Genomic DNA, 24,087 nt, shown 5'->3' on the forward strand with positions numbered 1-24,087 from the left:
ACGGACATTTTCCCGCCAAATATCGTATGAAAGAGAAATTGGATAATTGTATTTATATGATGGAATGGATTTTTTTTTATTTAGTTTATCCTTTAAAAATAATAAATTAGATCTTTTAGATTTGAACTCGTGACCCAAACCTCTGATATTATTGTATAAGTATCAATTAAGTTGATTTAATTTGATCATGAGATAGTATATGTTCATTTATATAGAGGAAAATATAACGTAAATTACCACTAAATCAACTAACGATTAATAATATGTTGTTTATTTGACTTAAATTAATATGTCAAATTATGTTATCAAATTATTCTATATACTTTTAAGTACTAAACATTTTTGAACAATAATACTATGTTATGAATAATAGTAAATAGATGTGGATGTTCATTTACCCAAACTTTCTAGATTCTTTAACTCATATAAGTTAATTTTCTAACTTTTATGTATTCCTTAAGTTAATGGTTGTTTATTGGTTATGTATCATAAATATGGTCCATGTTGCAATGTTAAGTGAACTTGAAGATGATACTACAAGATTATTTTCTCTCTTCTCTTTCTCTCATTCATCTATCCTTCATCTCTATATTGTTTTGGTTAATTTTATAACACGTTATCAGCATGAAGTCCTCAGGTATCTTTTTCTTTGTTTGTTTTAGTTTCATAAAATATATTAGTTACTCAACCTATTATATCTTTTATTTGATTATGATAATATCAATTGTGATTTTGATGCATCTCAAAAAGATTGCAGAAATAGTATTAAAATATCCCATAAGGATTTCATAAAGATTTTTTTGTTGTATCGATCTAGAAGTTTATAATTTGTAATTTGCTCATAAAAGATTGTTATTCTAGAATAATGATACAAATAATTTTAGCGCATCCCAGAAAGATGATTATATTTTTTTTTTATCATTGTTTATGCCATATCTAAGTTGTTCTAATGGTATTTAGATTTCTCATATAAATCTTGATTATACTATTCTTTTCTATTTACAAGTGTAGTGTACAGGGCCGGTCCCGACTTTCTAGAGGCCTGGGGCAAACAAAAAAAATAGTCCCTTAAAAAAAGTAGACTTTTACTCGTCTCTAAAACGAAAATAAATTTCATAGACAAGATAAAAAATATGAAATTTTGGTTGTTTCTAACAACAAAAAGAATTTCAATGCGGATAAGAGTTTCTAACAAAAATTTGATAGTAAATGAATTATTGTATAATAAACTTTTAAATATTTAATTACATATAAATAGTCTCTAAAATTTATACTAAAATAAATTAAAATAAAATTATAAGAATTATAAATTAAAATTTATACTAATATAAATTTAACATGATAATATTGTTTACCGATATTTTATTAAGAAGCATTTTTTTTAAATAAAATATTTTTGTCTTTTTTAAATTGTGATTTATTAAATGAATTTATATAAATTAATGCTATACTAAATTATTATAATTTTTTATTTATAAGAATTGATAATTTATATAATACTAAACTTTTATTTTTTTTCTTAAGCTTTAAAATTGCTCTATATTAATTATGTTATAATTGGCCACAGAAAAAATAAATAAACTAATCTATAACTAACCTACTATTATGTTCAGTATATTTTTTATGTTATGTTTAGGGGTGATAAATATGCACCGGTTTTGCGAGTAAAAAGAATTGAAAAAGCTCAGTAGATTTTTAAAAAGAATTAAAAAAGGACTGGACATGCGAATCGAACCGCTGTCGTCATGTTCCATTAGATATAGCTGTGCCGCTGAACTATATGTATCAATTGGTACTCTTAATTCGCTAACCACAATATATTTTATTATTACAGTATTTATAATTTCTAATTCATTTATTTTGAGGCCCCCATTTTCTTGAGGCTCTGGGCTGTGGGCCTGCTTGCCCGGGCCCAGGGCCGGCCCTGGTAGTGTATGGATGACATTTGTAATAGAATAACTACTAGCTTTTTCCTCGAGTTTGAACTACACTTATATTAGTATAATTGAAGCACGTGTCATTGTAAACTAGAAGTTTACAAATTACACTTAAATGTGTCGTTGGTAAAATCGGTTGAGTCATCTCAGATATAATATGATGTGAATAATTAATATTGAAGAACCTGAATTTCTTCAATCCAGCCAATTTTTCTGTTTCTAAAGGAAATTAAAAATCAGAGAAGTTGAGTTTTTCATGATATTAATTATTGCATTGACCAACATATCATGCAAAATATTTATTGTCTACTCACAATCAGAAGTTTGTGAAATTGTTTTCTCAAACTACAATCTCATTTTCTGAATTTTTTTTCCAAAACTTTATTGATAAGTATCTCATATATTATTAAAAATTGATATTGAACATCTTATAGCATATGTTCATATGAAAACAAAATGGACTTGAAGATTCATTCTTTAGAATCTAAAATCAGTTGTATGATTGATAATTAGGAGATTATAATTTCTAAATTATGCATTGGCAACATGCAATCAAGTACGTTAGATATTTATTCGCATCAAGCCAACAAGATACTATATCTTAACCCTCCCTTAACTTACTATTTATTCCAATATTTATCATCTAAGTGAACATTTAGATGTGTTGTGTATATTCCAATGGCTCTAACATAATACATTAAGATGAGTCATGAAATAATATTGAAAAAATATAGTTGATATGAATTACAATTTTGAAGATATAATTTGAGCAAATAATAAAATAGTTGATTGCATCCCAGTAGGCTGATTATCACTTAAAATTACTTTTTCCAATATTAGGGGGAGAGAATAAGCAGTTGAAATCATGAACGAGAAGTTCAAATAAACAATTTTAAATCTTGATCCCCGTACAAACCAATATGAACCAGAAGTTTAAAATATTATTCATTTGTAAATTTTATACAACCAATTACAGTTGCTAAAACTACAATCAAAGTGGATTCTCCTGTTGGATAATCTTATATTGCAAATGAATTGAAACCATGCATGAAGCATAGTAGGAAAGTAAGTTCTAATATTAACAACTGTAAACTTGAGGTTTACAAATAATGATACATTTCTAATTTGACATGAGTTGTTGGGTCATCCCGGTTATATAATAATGTGAAAAATAATTGAAAATTCATGCGGTAATCAATTAATGAGTTGAGAAATTATTCAATCAAATAAGTTCTCGTGCAACTCTTGCTCGCAATGAAAGATGATAATTCAGTCATCACCCATCATATGATCATTTCAATATTTTATGGTTTTATTTTATGCATCAATTAGATGGTCACATGTTTGTTTGTTGTCAACTCGCAATCAGGCATTTGCGAGATTGCTAGCTCAAATGATTTGAATAAGTGCTCATTTTTTCGATTATCCTGTCAAGAAAACACGTCTTGATAATGCTGCAGAATTTTCATCTCAAGCATTTAATGAGTATTGTATGTCTACTGAAATTGACATTTAACACCCAGTAGCACATGTTCATACACAAAATAGACTTGCAAAATCATTTATTGAACATATGAAATTAATTGCAAGACCGCTTATTATGAGATGCAAACTCCCAATTTCTGCTTGGGGACGTGCAATTTTACATGCTGCAACGTTGATTCACATCAGGCCAACGAGTTACCACACATATTCCCTTTTATAAATTTTCGGTAAAGAACATAATATTTTTCATCTAAGAATTTTCAGATGTGCAATGTATGTTCCAAATTCTCTACCACAAAGCAATAAGACGGATCCTCAAAGGAGGATGAGAATATATGTTGGATATGAATCTTCATCTATCGTAAGTACCTTAAACCAACAACAAGAGATTTATTCACTACTCGTTTTGTTGATTGTCATTTTGATGAATCAAATTTTCCAGCATTTGAGGAGATAATAAGAAGCTGAAAAAAGAGATCAGTTAGAATGAATTATCATTATCTCAGCTTGATCTTCGAACAAAATGATGTGAACTAGAGTTCAAAAGATAATTCAGCTTAGCAAATCAATTACCAAATGCATTCACTGATCCAAAAGGTGTGACTAAATCATATATACCAACTGCAAATGCTTTTATAAAAATTGATATCCCTGCTCAACGATCCAATGGGTCTCAACCACGCCTGAAGCATGGAAAATCAATTGGTTTCAGAGATAAAAATCCTCAAACAAGAAAGAGAACTAAGAATAAAGATGGCCTAAGTGAGGATATAGAAAATCTAAAAGAATCTTCAGACATTATAAACATTATATCTCGAAAAGAGATTGACCAGGTACCTAAAACCTATGAAAATAAATAGATCTCAATGAATTATGTCCATAATGGAATACAATGGAACCTACATAAATTCGACATTGATGATATTTTTCATACAATATAGTGCTAAATGTGATAAATGACATAGAGGATCATGAACCGACGTCTATTAAAGTTTGTATACTAAGTGAGGATTGACTTAAATAGAAATATGAAATTGAAGTATAACTAAACTCACTTCATAAGATACAAGTGTTTGGACCTGTAGTTCAAAAACCTCAATGTGTGAAGCAAATTGGATACAAATGGGGTTTCGTGCAAAAACGAAAAAATGAAAATAATGAAATTGTGAGATACAAAGCTCGACTTGTCGCTCAATGATTTTCACAAAGACCTGAAATTGATTTTGATGAGACATATTCACCTGTAATAGATGCAAATACTTTTTCGATATTTAATAAGCCTTCTAGCACATGAAGGTATTAATTTGCACATGATGGATGTTGTAACATATTATCTATATGGTTCACTTAATAGTTACATTTACACGAAACTCCCTGAAGGGTTAAATATACTAGAAGCATATATAATTCTAGATTTCTAGAAAGTTACTCTATCAAATTGAGCAAGTCTATCTATGAACTAAAACAATCTAGACGCGAGTGTTATAATTGTCTCAATGAATATTTTCTAAGGGAGGAATATATAAATAACTTCATTTGTCCTTGCTTTTTTATAAAAAGATATGGACAAGTATTTATTGTAATAAATGTCTATGAGGATGACATAAATATTATTGAAACTCCTGAAGAGCTTCCAAAAGGTATAATTGTTTAAAGAAATTATTTGAGACGAAGGAATTGGAAAAGAAAAAGTCCTTACTAAGAGTACATTTGGACAATAGAAATTTGTACACCAATAAATTTTTATAGAAAAAAGTGATAATGTATTTCTATATGGGCAAGTCTCAAATTTTGTCTACCCCGATGATGTTAGATCATTAGATTTGGATAAAATTCTTTTAGACCTCAAGAAGAGGATGAAGAACTACTTGATCCAGAAGTATCATATCTTAGTGTATTTCAAGCACCAATATATCATGCTAAGTATACATGTCATGATATATCAATTTCTGTTAATCTATTAAAAAGATATATTTCTTCACCTACATAAAGACGTTAAAACAAAATCAGACAAATACTTTGTTACCGTAGAGTTGTAAGTTACTTATCAGATTTTTATAATGGTAGATCACAAATATGTTACTTGTTTACTTGTGGAGGTACAACCATTTCATGGAGATCTATGAAATAAATCATAACAACAAATTTATCAAATCATGCACTACATGAAATCACTTCCAAGAAGAACTTTTAAGCAACGACTACAAAGAATATCGTCTCACATATAAATGTATGCATGAGTGGGAGAAATACATATGTTTTGAACTCTTTTTCTCTTCACCATGGTTTTGTCCCACTGGACTTTCCTGATAATGTTTTTAACGAGACAATTCACATTCAAAGGATATTGTACTATTTTTCCTTCACTAGAATTTTTCCCACTGAGTTTTTTATAGTAAGGTTTTAATGAGGCGTATCCTCAATGAACATCCAAGGGGGAGTGTTAAGAATAATAGTAAATAGATGTGGATGTTCATTTATCCAACTCTATATTCTTTATCTCAAATAAGTTAATTTCCTAACCTTTATGTAGTCCTTAATTTAATGGTTGTTTATTGGTCATGTACTATAAATATGGTTCATGTTGCAATGTTAAGTGAACTTGAAGATGATAATACAAGATTACTTTCTCTCTTCTCTTTCTCTCATTCATCTCTCATTCATCTCTATATTGTTTTGGGTAATTTTATAACATAATGCTCTTTAATTTTCCTTAAATATTTGTATGTTTATTAGCAGGAATTATATATTTTTGGCTAAATTACAGTTTTGTTCCCCCAATTTTGTATGATTCACGAAATTAATCCTCTTATTTCAAATTCAAACTGTTTTAGTCCCCTTGTTTTAAATTCTAACAGTTTTAGTCCCCCACTTTCACATTTTTCATAAAAATTGAAGAGATTTTTTTTCGTTTTTAACTTATATTTTTATGTATAAAGTACAACAATATGTTTATATACGGTGATTTGTCATGTTTCACAAGTTACTTGTTATTTAAAAAATAAAAGCATTGTTAATTTTAATTGAAAATTATGAACGAGGGACTAAAAGTGTTTAAATTTAAAATATGGGACCAAATCTGTTTATATTTAAAATAGGGAGACTGAAACTGTTTAAATTTAAAACATGAGGACCAAAACTATATTTAAGCCTATTTTTTTTTTAGTCCCTCTCTCATTTTTTTTTATAGAAAATTAATGAGATTTTTTTTTTCGTTTTTTAACTTATATTTCTATGTATAAAGTAAAACAATATGTTTATATACGATGATTTTCCATGTTTCACAAGTAACTCGATATTTAAAAAATGAAAGCATCGTTAATTTTAAGTGGAAAGTATGAAAGAGAGACTAAAAGTGTTTAAAATTTAAAATAGAGGGACCAAAACTATTTATATTTAAAACAGAAGGACCGAAACTGTTTAAATTTAAAATAAGAGGACCAAAACTATAATTAAGCATATATATTTTTATTTAACTTATTTTATAAAAAAACACATTACCTTCATTTATAAATATAAGATTTGTTTATGTCATTTTTTTTTACTTCTAAAGTAAGAGTTTTATTAAATTCCTCAATGATAAAACCTCTATAAAAGACTATTAGATTTAATCGATAGTTAGTATTTATTAAAAATTCAAACAAGAGCATTCAAAATTTTCACATGCAACCTTATTCCACGTCTTTCTTCTATATAACTATCCATGTAAATATGTTTCTGGAAGCCTTATGCTTAGGGATTTAAACGGATATCTATTGGGACAAATAACATGATATTCGTGTCCATCCCGTTGAAAAAATATGATAATCATATTTTTCCCCATATCCATGCGGATATCTGCTAAACCGATAATCTGTGAGTTTTAAGGTATCTGCGAACATTTACTGATATCCATGGATAACACTATTTTTTTAAATTATGTTTTGAAAAAAAATATTTTCAGTTTATGTCATACCCCCAAGTTTTCCCATTAAGTTTCAAGCTCTGATTCTCAAGATTGCTCAGTCAACAGTTCAAACAATCAACAGTCGACTAATTTGACCTAAAAGTCAATTATGGTCAAAGTACAGTCAAAATTCCTGATTTTTGGTCAACATCCTTATTTTGAAGTATAATTCATCATTTGATCAAGGGTTGATCATGATTCATCGAGGAAAGTTTAGAAATCAACAAAACTCAAAGTTTCTAAATTATGGTTTTTGACCTAAAAGTCAATTGAACTTTGACCAGCCATAACTTTCACATGGAACATCATAAATTTTCCATCCAAAGCTAATTTTGAAGGAAATTGAATTCTCTAAAATTTTGTCTCTCACATGCCAAGGCTAAAAATGCTTCATTTGAGAGATATGAGCCAAAACATTACAGGTCCTTCTAGAAGCTCGCAAAAAGCTGTTTTTTGTCAGGAGCCATGTCTTCAAGATAAAATTCTCAAATGCAAAAAGTGTTCCAAAGCGGATTATATATTACATCTTGGGCTTTCCAAAAATCCTAGATCATATCCATATGATAAAAATTGAAGGAGTTATGGCTTGCACAAGTTGGGTGATTTTGTGAAAAATGCATGAAAGCCAAAGTGTTTAATTTTAAGTTTTTGACTAATTGGCCAAAGTTTCTTGATTTTAAACATGCCCATGGTATATTGAGAAGCCCACCACGCCATTCTTTTATTATTATCCTCATTATTTATTTTATTTTGAATTATATTCATTATAATTCAAAGTTTAATAAAAGAAATCATGATAATTATGAAAGATATGATATTGGCTAATTTCTCAATCAAATATTGACTTATAAATCATGTGAGATTGATTGAGAAATATTGCAACAAATTGAGAAAGATTGAATCAAGTTTACATATTACTTTCAATCAATTTTTTACTGAGAAAATATGTTATAGGTAGTTATAGTCCTTGTTAGGTAGTATAACTGAGAAAATATGTTTTATCCCTTTTTAGTTTCCCTAAGTTTCTGCCATTTTTCATTTTTCTTAGTTGCAGGTGACCACAGAAATGAACTTTCATATTGTTTCATATTTTGATTTTCCAGGAATACGGAAGTGTATTTCTCTATTTTGTTTGTCTGCATTGTTTGGTTTGATTTTGAGTGTCACTCATTTGGGTTTGAAGAATGTTGCGAAATGTCTTAAAAGAACAACTTATACTAGTGCAAAAAGAACAATATAATTTTGAATTTTACACCCGATATACTGAAAACAAGTGTAAATAAGAAAGAAGGTGATAATATTGTAAATAGCAAGTGTAAATTAAATTGTTATTATATTCAAATCTCTATTACTTCTGTTAAATTAAAAACACGTGTAAATTTAGATGGACTGAAAAAATTGTTTAATTTTATAATCCAAAATATTAATCCTTTTTTTTTGGAAATGATATACTTTATTCATAAGCCAAAAAAGAGTTCAATATAAAGGCGATCTAAAGAACCAGGCAACCAAACTAATAAAATAGACTAGTTAGGATACCATAAGCCTAGTAACATAAATTTTCAAGCTAGCTTTCATCCAAAACCTATATATCACATTACCAACAATTTTGGGCCCTATTTTGGTGCTCTCCAAGGTATTACCAAAATAATGATGATTTCTAAGGAGCCACGCTTCATAAATCGTCTCCGTAAAGGAGCATTTAAGGACTTCTATTTTTATATTTCCTTTACTAACATTCAACATCCACACTAATTCCTCTTCCCATATTTGAGGTTTGTGTTTTTTGTGCATCCAATTCAGTACATAATTTCAAACGTCAGAGAAGGTTTTGCAGTAGAAAAATATATGATTAAATGTCTCTATTTCTATGCAAAGCAACAATTATTGTTGTCAATAAGTTTGAACCGGTGAAGTCTCTCCTCAGTGGCCAGTTTATTGTGGCAAGCCATCCATAATATGAACTTTGCTCTAGGCGGGGTGATATTATTAAAAAAAAAGTTTCCTCTAGTTCACATCATGTTGCTCATTGTTGATCTCATGATAAACCCGTTTTGACTTAAACTTATGTTGTTGTAGAATATTATTCCAGCTTGGAAGGAGCATAGCCTCTTGTCTTATATTCAATATGTGTTTCAGGATCCATGAGAAATTATTTCTAACTAGAACAGTCATAATATCATCCTCTTTCATGTAGAAACAATGTATCCATTTTATCCAAAGGCTATCACACTTTTTACAATGAATCCAAAGCCTCTTTAAGAAGAAAGATGACTTATCAGGAGCGCTTGCTATCCATTCACGACTACCTGCTTACCATTCTTGACAAATTTCAACTTTTGGTGCAAGGTGGAAGTAACAGCCCCATATTCGTGAACCCAAGGACTTTCTAAGAGACATCTATATGCAGGATAGATATCCATTACTTAAAAATCAATTTGAAACGTGTGAGGACCAATCCATATAGGTAAATCCACCCCCACCGATTACAGACTTCTTTGAACCATCAAAAGCCTTCAGTATTACACCGATATACCTCATGGGAGCTCCCTGATAAGCCAACTTAATAAGCGTGGACTTTGGAATTACATTTAATGAGGAGCCTGTATCAATCATCACATTAGATAATGAGTCTTCTTTGCAATTTGCAGAAATATACAAAGCCAAATTATGATTCTTGCATTCCTTTGGCAAATCTTCGCCAAATTATGTTCCCTACTACTTTAGTAAACTGATCCATGATCACATCTTCATCCATAAAAGTTTGTTCCAAAACTTTCATCAGAGAATCTCGATGAACCGTTGAACTCAACAACAGAGATAACATGGAAATTTTGGACGGGGTGTGGTGCAGCTGGTCCACAACCTTATAGTCGCTCATCTTGATAATATTCGATAATTAGTATGCATCCTTATCTGCATAAAATCCATTGGGTTGTCCCTGAATCACTTTAGGCCCGGAACTAACATCCACAAATTATTTACCTTGACTCTTCTTGACGTTAACAGCCTTCAGAGGTGTCTGAGCAAAAATTCGACCGCTTTGGGTCACACTACTAATATCAGCAATATTTAAAATGGAAGGCAACAACTTAATATCTACCTCCTTACCATCCTCCAGCATGGTAGCGTTGTATTTATATGGCACGGACTTATCAAAACTGTATGGCACAGGTCCTGGTAGGCAAATCACAAGAGTAGGTACAACAGGTTTACCACGGTAATCAACCTCAACATGCTCAAGTATATCAAAGTGAGGCACAATCACATTAACCTCATTAGCAACTCTTTCACTCGTAACATGGATAAGTTCTTTGTCCAGTATCTTTTGTAAGTCTTTTATCACAACACGACACCCACGAGGGCTTCTGGAACAAACCATACATGCAGCATGGTCATGCTCATAATGACTGTATTCATAAAGGGTATCATGCATATCTATCAAGGATGTCCTTATAAAATTCACATCAAATATACGATAACTTTCGAGACAACCAAACACCATGTTGACTGTAGATGCCTCATGTGAAGGCAAACGATTATTCTGTACATTAAGACCAACAACCCTCAATGATAGAATACCAACACGAGTCAACCTCTGAAATTCAACTTTCAAAGCCCAACAATCTTCTAGGTTGTGACCAGGAGCTCCCTGATGGAAAGCGCAAGTAACATCAGCCTTGTACCACCAATGGATTTCTTAAGGAATAATTGTAGGAGACCTAGTCCAAACTAAGTCTTATGTATCAAAGTAGGAAATAATTCAGTATACGTCATAGGAGTGGGGTCAAAATTATCCTTTCGCTGAGGTTGACCTTGTCGGTTCTGTTGAGGAGCCTGTTAACGGTGATTGTGCTGTTATGGATGATAAGCGGGAGTTGCTGGAGCTACATTAACCACGAGAGTCACTAAAGCAACTTGTTGTTGTTGATAATTACCTCTTCTTTGGGATCTGTTTGGTATTCCATGAGAAACTGCACTAGTATTGTGTTCTTTCTTTTTTTGAAAAGACGAATCATACTTCTTCGCACCAATAGATGAACTATCACTTCTGGTCAGACGACCTTTACGCACTACCTCTTCCAATCGGATACCCATTCTTGCCATTTAGGTGAAATCAGTTGGAGCACTCGCAACCATTTTCTCATATTAAAATGAACTAAGGGTCTTCAGAAACACCTTAGTCATTTACATCTCTTCCATTGGAGGAGTCACCTGGGTGGAGACTTCCCGATTAGAAGCCATGTCTCTGAGCTAGTCACAATCAGGAGCCATGTCTACATTATACTTGTAGTGCCTGACAAATGCTTCACCAAGATCATTGAGAGTACGAATATGGGTGCTATCGAGTAAATGAATCAGCAGGTGCTGATCATCAGTGTGAGTTGATATCTTCCTTACATACATTAACAAATGGGCTTGGGAACAAGAACTACCTTTGTATTTATGTTAAAAGGGTAAGTATTTCCTTTATCGTTTCCTCAGGGATTGAAGCGATATTACCGCCGTTCTACAGTTTAAGGTATTTTGAGTTAAGATTATGAAAGGGTTTAGTGTCATAAGATATAAAGAGCATGAAAAGAAATTAAAGACAATAACTTAGGGTTTAAAAACGGTTTGGTAAAACTGTGTCAAAATTAGTTTTCATTAGCTTGCTTTGTATATACTTTGATGATTATGTATATGAACATATTAATGATTAATACAACCATGTATCCTCTCGATACAATTTATCTCTAAAGCAATATCGTGAATGTTATTATATTAACCGTCAGATGATCTCTCATGCCGACAATTAACATAATAATCTTTAAAGTTTGATACAAGTGATTATCAACTCACAAATCTATCTCTAGAGTTTGTTTATTGATAGATGAATACCCTTTAGATCAATATTTGAAACATATCTCTCAATAGTGTATCAAAACAACATATAAACATGAATAACAACGATATACACCATATATTAATCATCAACAAAGTTCATATACAAAAGATCAAACTAAATACATATTATACAAGCTAAATACCTCTAATATTGACACATGAGGAGTTTAGCTCTCCATATATTCAACAACAAACATCAAAAGAAGATCTCCTAGCATGAGAATTCAAAGATGATGAAGAAAAATGCTTGAGAAATCTTGAATGAAATGAGTTTTTCTTTCTTCCTTTCTTGCCCTAGAGTGTGTTGTTGGTAGGTATGCAAAAGAAGATAATAATACTCCATAAAATATCTCTAAGTGCCTAAAAGTAGCACACTTGAAAAAGTAACCCCGCTTAGCGCACAGACGGCCGCTAAGCGGGTCACTAAAATATCTGTTGCCACGCAAGGCTCTGCTAAGCAGGCTGAGGCCGCTAAGTAGAGCTGGATCAACAAATATTCCCTCTCCCTACTGGAAAGTGCGCTTGATCGCTGCTCAGCGGCCCTTGCTGAACATGACTCTTCAAAAAGGCCTTAAATATTGCTCCAAGGTGCCATCTTGACCTTCTACCATCCAAAACTTTCCCATTTTGCAAAATACCAACAAAATACATAAGAAAAGCTAATAAATAATATATTTACTACTAAACTTGATTTTATTTATTTACACGATTATAAACCGTAATTGAATCTCAAGTAAGGAGAAAAGTTATCGAAATACCACAAAATTTATTAACAAACTGTCCACATTTTGGATTCTAGCAATTTCTCAAATTCAGGTAACTTGAACTTAGCCGGTATTTTAACGTTGGGGGCGAGGCAAAGGTCGTGCACATTCTTCTTAAATAGTTATTTCCCACGAAGGCCTTCATCTCCTTCTGAAGTTCTTCAAACTGATCTTGAAAATCGTTCATCTTATTATAGATACCAAGACTCTCGTTTGGCGCAACAACACAATAGATGGGCTCCTCAGCATAAGGAGTGTTATGCACAAAAGGAGGTGCATCAACCATGAAAGCACCTTAACTATTGTTTGGTAGCCCTCAGGGATGAAAACATAAGGCATTCCCCAAGGATAACCATTGGGCATCTGTTGTTGAATGATGACAATAACCGGGATAGCTGGAATTATAACAGAGATAATTTCGAAGACCAATATAGTTTAAACATGTAGTTGATTCTAAGACTGAGAATGGAAAGGAGGTGGAGGTGAAAGAGAAGCCTGAGTCTGAGTCTGAGCAGCAATAAGAGATTCAACTAGAGTGGTGAGACGCTCTATTTTTGTCCTCAGAGTAGTAACTGTAACGCCCGTAATTTAATTAATCATTTAATTAAATTATTTTCGAATTACTTGTTGATAAGTTGTTATATGTTGCATTGTGTTGCTAAGTTGATTATTTAAGTTAGTTAGTCGGTCAGTTACTAATAGTATCATTTAGTATTATTAATATTAGAAATAATATTAATATAATTATTAGTAGTATATGAGATTAATGGTAATTAAGTTGTAGAAATAATATTGGAGTAATATTAGATTTATTATATGGGCTTAATTAAGTGACGGTGGTAGTAAAAGGTGGGGTGTGAATGTTAGGCCCAATAAGAGAAATAAAGATTATGAGGTTTAGTGAACAAAATAGAATTAGAAGTGGTAGTAAAAAGGTTTAGGTTTTATCAATAAGAGAGGAAGAGTCTTGGAGAAAGAAGTGGAGAAAAGGGTTCGTGAGAAGTTGCAGAGAAAGAGGAAAAACGGCGAAGCTAGGTTCAATCGGTATAATAGAGCGGTCTCCAATCCATGGTAAGGATGGGGTTCTAACTCTATATTAGGGTATTTGATGGATAGTATGTGGGATTGGGTTAATGAAATTGTTTATGTTTGTGTGTTGATTCATTGTGAATATTCTGAAACTGATGCAATTGGTTGTTGTCGATGAATAAGTTGTGAATATTGTGTATCTTGATGTGGTATAAATGTTGTGTTGTTGTGATTGTGGTTAATTGTTGTTTTCTGGAAAATGTTGAATGTCCTGAATTTTAATATATCATAATTACTCTGTTGTTGGGAATGAGTCGGAGGAGTAATGTTGGAAGAAGAAGCTGAGTTGATGAAGTATGTGTAATTAGCAATGAAAAAAAGGACAGGGGGCACCCACCCCCTATGTAGAAGAAGGAAGGGGGTACCCACCCCCTATTAGTCTGTTACTTGTTCCAATATATATATTTAAGTCTTATTCCTAAATGAATTAAGTGAGACTAATAATGATTAACAATGAGAGCACATGGTGATGGTGATTAGTAATGGCATATGATAATTAAATGAAAACCAAACTAATTATTTGAATGTGTAGTAACAGTAACACAACAAATATTTTAGCAGGAAAACACACGTGAGTTAGCAGAATAAGAGTAGCAATAATCTAATGGAATTTCTGCTAGCAGTAAAGATGCAGAAAATACCAGTTAGTGTACAGAGTAGGAAATATTATAGCACTATAACAGAAATTAATTAATAGAGTATAGTTGAATTATCCGAATAATTATGCGGAGTACTTGCAAATGTTTCGGTTAAGACCGTGGGTCATAGAAGTTGTGGCAATGTAGATTTTAATGTCGTGAACTGCAAGTAGTTTTGAATTGTTGTTGAGTTTTCCATTAAAGCGTTGTTGTTATTGTTGTTGTTATGTTGTTGTTGTTATGTTGTTGTTGTTTCTATGTTGTTGTTGTTATGCTATTATTGATAATGGTTGCTATCGTTGTCATGTGGTGGTTGTTGAAAATTGTTGCTGTTGTTGTTTTGCCTCAATTAATTGGTAAAGAAATTAAGTTGTAGGCTTATGCCAAAGTTGAATTGTTGTTGTGTTGTTGTGTTGTTGTTGTTGCCATTGCATGTTATAGGCTTATGCCTATGTTGATTTGTTGCCATTGTTGTTGTTGCATTCATATTATTGTCGCATACATCGCATATCAAGTTGGAGCTGATGCTCAGTAAGTTGGCCTGGATTGACAAATATTAAGTTGAAGACTTATGCCTTGTTTTTAAGTTGAAGGCTTATGCCTTGTTGATGCCTCTATTAACTGGCAGATTTTAAGTTGGGAGTTTTGCTCCATTGGTACCACATGCATGTGCATTGTACGAGTCGCATTATGAGTTGCATTTTGAGTTGTTGTTGTGATGATAAATTAGTCGTTATATTATGTTGATAATTTTGTGGTGACGAATGTTGTTTGAAAGTTGTTGAAGTAGTGATCTTATATAATTTGATCTAATATATTATTTATCATACACTCAATTATATGGTTCGATATCTCACCCCTTCTGTTTGAATGTTACCCCTATATTGGTAACGTGCAGATAATCCAGAGTGAAAGGTGCTTACCTTCATTAGTTCGAGTCAGTATAGTCGCTCTTATACGTAACACTTGGGGAGATGAACGCTTATGTGTTATTGTTGTTATTATATTTAGTTGCTGAATTTTAAGTTGAATCTATTAAAGTATCTTGTTATTTTGAAGTTGTTTCCAATTGAACAAAATGTTAAGTCCTTTAAATTAAAACCGTGATTCTACTGCTTAATTAATAAAAGTTGGTTTATTTTCAAATATCAAAATATGATGTTGCCGGTTCATCCGATCAAAATGTATCTGCTTTACATGCGATTATTATATGTTGATGTTTTAATAGTTGAAAATTGTAGCATCTCATTTGTATGTCGTACTTTGATTTTAATATTATCCGCCGGATAGAAATGGGGTGTTACAGTAACCTTTTCGCGTTGTTCAATACCTTCTAGGATGGTAATAATTTTTTATGATCAAACCCCATCTGGATGTTTATTACTACAATATTCATTTATGTTGTATCTAGGCATATAATTAGGCACGTGTGCAGTTATTGAAATATTAAGTTTGTTTCTTCTTTTTGCTTTAGATAAAGTTTTGAGCTTGTTTCTAATAGTCAGCCATAAGTGTATATGACTAGTACTGTCATACCCTAAAATTTTCCCATCCCATTTCCACTTTCAAATTCATACCAAAGTTCAAAACTCAAGGACACACTCTCCTAAACAATGATCTCCTAAACTAGGGTTTTGATTTCTCTAAAGAAAATTAATAAATCAAGGTCTCCAATTGATTTCATATGGTTTATGATGTTTCAAAATACCTCTATGACAAAATTCAGGCTTCAATTCCAAGGATTGCCCAGTCAATTGCTCAGAAAGTCAACAGTCGACTAGTTTGACCTAAAAGTCAACTATGGTCAAAGTACAGTCAAAATTCCTGATTTTTTGTCAACATCCTTATTTTGAAGTATCATTCATCATTTGATCAAGGATTTATCATGATTCATCAAGGAAAGTTCAGAAATCAACAAAACCTAAAGTTTCTAAATTAAGGTTTTTTTGACCTAAAGTCAACTGAACTTTGACCAGCCATAACTTTCACATGGAACATAATAAATTTCCCATCCAAAGCTCATTTTGAAGGAAATTGAATTACTTACAAAATTGACTCTCACATGCGAAGTCTAAAAATGATTCACCTGAGAGATATGGATCAAAAGATTATAGGTCATTTTTGAAAGTCAACCAAAAGCAGTTTTTTGTCAAAGCCCATATCATCAAGATAAAATCTTCAAATGAAAAGAAGCTTCCAAAGTGGCTTGTATAGGACATCTTGAAGTTTCCAAAAAGTCCTAGAACTCATCCATACCTTGAAAATTGAAGGAGGCATGCCTTGTTAAAGTTGGACAATTTTAAGGGGAAAGATGTGAAACAAAAGGCTTCAAAATGGATTTCTTTGTAAAGAGGCCCAACTTTTTATGACCCAATCTTGAGCCTCAAGTTATCTAAGAATCCAAATCTAATTGCCACAAATTTTTTAATTTTATTTGATTTTATATAAATTATTAATCATTTAAAAGTGATAATTAAGTCATATAACTCATGTGAAAATCAAATATGTGGTTTAAGATATTAGGAGGAACAAATTCAATCACCATTTAAGTCATATTATCAATATAATTTCGTGCTCCCCAAGATTGATTGGAAAATATTTGAGATTAGGCCAAAGTTAGAAACATTTGAAAATCAAAATCTCTAAAATTTCCAATCAAAGATTTAACGAGATTTCTCCTAAAACTATTGACCTAAATCCTTATATTATATAAACACAACAATTGCAGACCCCTAACTCACGAAAATCTGCAGAAAAATGCAACCCTTAAGCTTCCAAAATTCAAGGAAAAAACTCAATTTGATTTCTAATTTGCAGAGCAATTCAAAGGAATCTAAGGATCTAAGCACCTGCCTCGAGCCTCTCTGAAGCTATTGGGACCATCGCACGACTTCAGCACCCCCAGAAACACCTCTTACCAGTCACGGTATGTCACTATTTTCTTGAACTCAATTGCATCAATGCACACATCCATTGTAAAATTCGATTGCATATTCTTGATTATGATGTTGTCTGGATGAATTCTGGAACTTTAATTGTGTTCACATGGACGTTTAGGGCCTTCTTCCATTTTAAGGTTCACATTCTTGAAATTAGGGTTTCATGAATTAGCTCGAGTTAGGGTTCGATTCTGGTACAGGTGTGTTCGTGCTGACGAGACGAGCGTAACCATGGTCTTACTTTTAATTATTTGTGCTTGTATGAGGTTTTGGTAAATGGCAGGTGTAATAGATACGTCTTCTATAGCTATCCTGTAAAAAGCGCTGTAAAAGATAGGAATCCAGGTTTCAACGAAGAAGATGACGAGGTGTCATCAGGCCATTGGACCAATTTGAATTTCGCGCGCATGTTTTCATTTAATGTCCATTGTTTATTTATTATAATATGAAAGCATGTGTTTAACAACTGAAGCGTGTGGTTGAGTTGGTGAGGGAGTCTTCTTGAGGTTGAGGGCGTGGGTTTGATCCCTCGTTCGCTCTTATTTTTTATGAAACACAAGTATTCTTGATCCGGTGTACAACGCATGCAAAGTCTTACCATGCAGCCTCCAATCGGAACCTCAGGATCTCATCAGGTCCAAATCCAACGTAAGTCAAGCTAGGGACTCACCATGCACCTCCTTGGCTATGCCAGATGGAATCAAAAGCTAAGTTTGTTTTAATTTTATTTTTATTTTTTATGATTACCCTTTATTTATTTCTTTTTTCCTTTTCTTATAATTTCTTCCTTTTTGTTTTAAAAAATTAGTTTATACAATAATTTTATAATTAATTATTTTTTATCGAAAACTCGATTTTTCATAATTCCATCAATAATTGTTTTGTTAATATTAAAAGTTCAAATTTTCAAATATACTGTTAACCAATTAAATAATTAGGATTTAATCCAATAATTATTTAATTGTTATATTTAATCGAACTTTCATTTTTCCATTCTTTAATGGTTATTTTAAAATTAAATTATTAACTTTTCATATTTTATTTTGAGCCAATTGCTTTAACCCTAATTTACCCGATAAATTAGGGTTGTTGATTTTTAAATGCACTAACCTTTTCTCTTCTTCGCTCGTAATTTTCAGGGTTGATCAGGGATGCGATGAAGGCTTGAGGCATTGGCATTAATTTGCCCCTTTACTTGTCTTGCCCTTAAACTGTTAAACTGTTTATTGTAATAGCGTAGGACTATTAAACTGTTTTATTTTTCTGCCATGGTTAGTAATCCTAGGGAGTGCAAGCCTTGAATTAACTTAGGTCACTACTTAAAAGATAGTTATATGAATTGAACCACATGATTGTTGCACCCACACACCTTTAGGGTAATCCCTCTCGTTGCCTTGTTGCCTTATTACTGTTGCATGTTGCCTTAATTTATGAAAATAGTCAAGTCCCTCGATTCCGAGGATACCTAAAGCAAATGTTGCCCTCAGTTCATTCATCATCAATTTTGTCCCTCGACGTTGCCTCGGTAAAATGATGATTTGTTCCCATTGCTAAGGTATCCTCGCCTGTTGCCTAAAAATGACTATTATATCCTTTCCTTAGACTACGTGCCCTCTTTATAGTAGGGTCAGTCTTATGGCGAATGATAAACCTCGATGACCCTTTATATCCAATAAAAGGACTTCCTACCCTCTTATGGTATGGATAGCCCTGAAAGGCTAAAAGAACATCTTTTATAATTTTAGGGTAATTGCTTCTAAATTGCTTGCTCTGGTTTAAATTTGAACTTTCCATTTTTTCATAAAAAAACCTTCAAAAAGGCTACGCTTATTTTACGAGCTAAAGTCCTTATTCAAATTCTTTTTCTATTCATTACAAACATTTTTGAAAACAAAGTGGACTAAGAAATTAAGAGCCCATGGATAACCATGGATACAAAGGGTGCTTTAAACCTTCCCTTTGTATAACTTACCCCCCGAACTCAAAATCTCTTTAAAAGGTCTTTTTATGTTCTTTTAGCCTTTCTATAAATTGGATAAAATAAAAGTCGGTGGCGACTCTTGCTCACCGCAACATTGCTTGCTTAAATATAAAAAGCCAATTCAACGTATTACAAGTACACTACATTACATTTTTATGCGACGAGAGTATGCATTTTTATTGATGTTAAGAGCCAAATTCTCTTTTGGTCACTTTCTTGGTATTTTAATTCATTCCACATATTTTTTAATTGTTCTTTCTTCTTTTCCTTTCTTGTAGATGTTAATGTCACCCATATATTGCATTTGTATCTTAAGACTAAAATATATGTCAATATAAGAGGCGATGGGCTTTAAACTTGCCCCGACTTACAGACAAAATTACTTTGAAACTTCATTAGGGAGATTTTGCAATGGCCGTCTCATAGTTAATGTCTTGAATAAAGTTCTAATCCTTTCGAGAAAGCTTCTTATTGTATTGTAATTGTTATATGATCTTGATAGTTCCATTCGATGTGATTTTGGTTTATCATTCTAGTGGATGCGATGAACTTGCCATTTTTAAATGCCTATTTGGATTCAGATTGTTTATCGAATTTCCATCAAGGATGCAACTTTGCAGCAGCAGGTTCGACTATCCTTCCAGCTAATGCAACATCAATCAGTCCATTCGACTTTGGCGTTCAAGTATCTCAGTTTCAGCTATTCAAAGCCCAATTTCTTGAATTTCTTGCAGGTACATTACTTTAGTCTCAAAACCAAGTTTGTATGTTATCTATCAATTCATGCCTAATGAAAATTATCACAATAATGTTCCAGGCTATACATTTCATAATATATCCTGACAGAAGATTACTTCCATAAGGGGTTATACATGTTTGACATAGGCCAGAACGATATTGGCGGTGCATTTTACTCAAAAGACTTGGACCAAATACTTTATTTAATTCCAACAATTCCACTTGAACTTGAAAATGGAATAAAGGTTGGTGACAACATTGTGTTTAACAAAATAACTATGGCATTGTTACATTCTTGAATTCCTTTTTAGAAAAAAAGTTTTGTTGAAATTAACATTCACTCTCTTATTTGTGATAGAGAATGTATGACAGCGGGGTTAGAAATTTTTGGATACATAACACGGGTCCGCTAGGATGCTTGGCTCAGTATGTTGCCATATTTGGAAATGATTCCTTAAATCCCGATGAACAAAGATGTCTTCGTGCACACAATCATGTTGCAAAAGCCTTTAATCTACAACTACAAGATTTTTTTTTACTAAATTGTAGGGCCAGTATCTTTGCTAGTATCTTCGCTCGTGTTAAATTTGTGACTATTTGATTACAGGGTTTGAACAACCTATTTTGGCTTGCTGCAAATAAGGAGGCCCACCGTTGAACTGTGACAATCGCGTTTCTTGTGGACTAACAAAGATCTTGAATGGAACCACAACTGCATCAAAAGGTTGCAATGATAGTAGTGTGTATGTAAATTGGGTGGGACTCATTACACTGAGTCTAAAAATCAATATGGTGCTAATATGTTGATTTTTAAGCGACTCATGTTATCGAGTGATCCTAATGATGTTCAGGTAAAACATCTAGACTTTTATTACAAAACCAATGTAATATATGCGTAGTTTCTTTTCTATTGTGTGTGCTACCTTTGACATAAATATTTACAGTTATGAGGTTTGATTGGTGGAATTGTTACATCATGGCTCATTAGGACCGCATGGAAACCCGAGTCCACGACTATAGATGGAAGAAGACTTCTCATTGACAGAGCACTGATTTATAATCTCTTGAAGATTACAAGATCTAAGCAATAAAAATAAAAACATTTCAATGGTCAATTGGATCATAACATATATAAGTAAACAAGAAATAGTTGCTAGCAGTGTTTTCGTGTATAATAATAATGATACATGTTGTAAGGTTCTTTAAGTAAAATATTTGAATAGGGGTTACTATTTTCTACTACCTTAGCTCTTTAAATTATTGTGCATACTTTTGTATTGCGTAAGATATGATTCAATTACCTTTCATGAATTTGAAGAAAATAGGGTGTAAATTTGTTGATATTTATAATAAGCATTATTTATTTTACACCCAATTTTATAAAAAAAGCTGTAATTGTGTTTGATTTAAATGTATATATGTAACCATTTACATCCGTTTTCTATTAAAAAGATGTAACATAACATGCATTTATACCTGTTTTCTATTAAAAATGGTGTAACGTAGAATGTATTTACACTATGTTTTCTATTAAAAAAAGGTGTAACATAACACGTATTTACACTCATTTTCTATTAAAAACATGTAACATAGCACCTATTTACACCCGTTTCCCATTAATAAAAGGGTATAACATATATTTACACCCGTTTTTTATTAAAAAAGATGTAATTAATATGTATTTAAACCCGTTTTCTAGTAAAAAAATAGTGTAACATAACATCTATTTATCTATTTAAACTTGTTATTAAACGGGTGTAAATTCCTTAAAAATTTCTTACCCGTTGAATTTATACCCTTCAATAACAAGTGAAAATTACACCTTTTTTTTTTCTTCGCTTGTGTTATTAAAAACACCTAATTTTTTAGATGTGATAAATATTTTTTAAAAAGTTTTTGAAATTAAAAAAATGACATTAACTAATACGTTAATGAAGTTACACTCTATTTTAAGATTTAATAGTATATTTAGAAAATGAAGTTACACTCTATTTTAAGATTTAATAGTATATTTAGAAAGTAGGAAATTTCTTTACCCACCTCCCTCTTTTCTTGGCCACCTCCGGTAAAAAACCCAAAATATCCTCACTTCGAAAATGCATTTCTGGAACGCTTATTTTTTTTTTTAAAATTTGTCTTATTTCGGAAATGCACTTCCGAAAATACGAAAAAAAAGTGTTTTCGGAGATGCATTTCCGAAAACACCCCCTTTTTTGGGTTTTTGGAAATGCATTTCCGAAAACACCTTTTTTTTTGGGAGGGGGTGTCTTCGGATATACACTTCCGAATTTTTTTTGGGAGGGGGGTGTCTTCGGATATACACTTCCGAAATATTCCAAGACCAAATTGGTCTTGGAATGTTTCAGATATACACTTCCGAAAGAATTCAATAATTATTAAAAAATTAAAATCAAGGTGAATCAATAAAATCAAGGTGAATCAATACAATTAATAGGTATAAAATTTCCTAAACAATTTTAAAGTTAAAAATTATTTTACTAACTTATATAAATCAAAAACATCTTAATTTCATAAGTAAAGTAAATTTTGAATTATTTAAAATTAAATATAATATAAATATAAATATTATATATATATATATATATATATATATTATAAATTAAAACACTCATTGTTTTAATTTTTATAATTATTATATAAATGTATAAATATATTTATAATGAATATATAATAATTATTATATAAATATATAATAATTTTTATAAATATATAATAATTATTATAATTATTATATAAATATATAAATATATAAATTAAAACTCTCATTTTTTTAATTATTTTTGTAAATATATAAATATATAATAATTATTATAAATATATAAATATATAAATAAAAAATTATAACTCATTTTGTAAGTGAAATTATTTTAATTTTTTTACTTAAAATTATTTTAAATTTTAAAATATGAATCAAAATAGAAATATATAATAATTATTATTCATAATTCATAAATTATATCAAAATATATAATTATTATTATTCATTACTTATAAATTATATCAAATTTATGATAATTGAATTAATTAATATCCAAAATTAATTTTTGGTATTTTTTAAGATTTTTTTAGTTGGTTCGGAGATGCATCTCCGAATTAGTCAAAATCTCAATTTTTGGGATTTTTTCGGAAATGCACTTTCGAAGTATGGAAAAATTTAGAAAAAAAAATATTTCGGAAATACATTTTCGAAGCGGGGTAAAATGAGGTTTTCGCTGGGGGTGACCCCCATAGGGAGGTGGGTAAAAAAAAATCTAGAAAGTATTACTTTAATACATTTTACAAAAATATTAAAGAAACATTTATACTCTACGAATAATATTTATCATAGCTAATCACGTTTCTTAACTTTTTCCCCGTTCTTCGCTCGAGCTGCCACAGAATGCCCTAGTGTAAATCCACAGGCTATAGAATATTTGAACTCTTGTTATTGTTGCATGTTTCTTTCTTCGCGGCAGTCAAAGAAGTTCTTAGAGATGAAAGTGGCCACATATATATAATCCAAATTGACACATTAGGAAAGTAATATTGGACGAGTAACACTAGGATTGTAATAAGCTTTGTAATACACGAAATTTATGTCTCATCCCATATAATAGCCAATGAATATGTCAATTTAGTAGTGACGCATCACATGCACTTTCATTCATATCATATCATATCTA

General features: G+C 31.3%; 1 pseudogene; it reads left to right on the forward strand.

Annotated features, from left to right (window-relative positions):
- The first annotated feature begins 18,284 nt into the window (after positions 1-18,284).
- On the forward strand, positions 18,285-21,354 carry LOC131650351 (GDSL esterase/lipase At1g54790-like; annotated as a pseudogene).
- The last annotated feature ends 2,733 nt before the right edge of the window (positions 21,355-24,087 follow it).

Source organism: Vicia villosa, linkage group LG2, assembly GCF_029867415.1.
Source record: "Vicia villosa cultivar HV-30 ecotype Madison, WI linkage group LG2, Vvil1.0, whole genome shotgun sequence".
NCBI classification, from domain to species: Eukaryota; Viridiplantae; Streptophyta; class Magnoliopsida; order Fabales; family Fabaceae; genus Vicia; species Vicia villosa.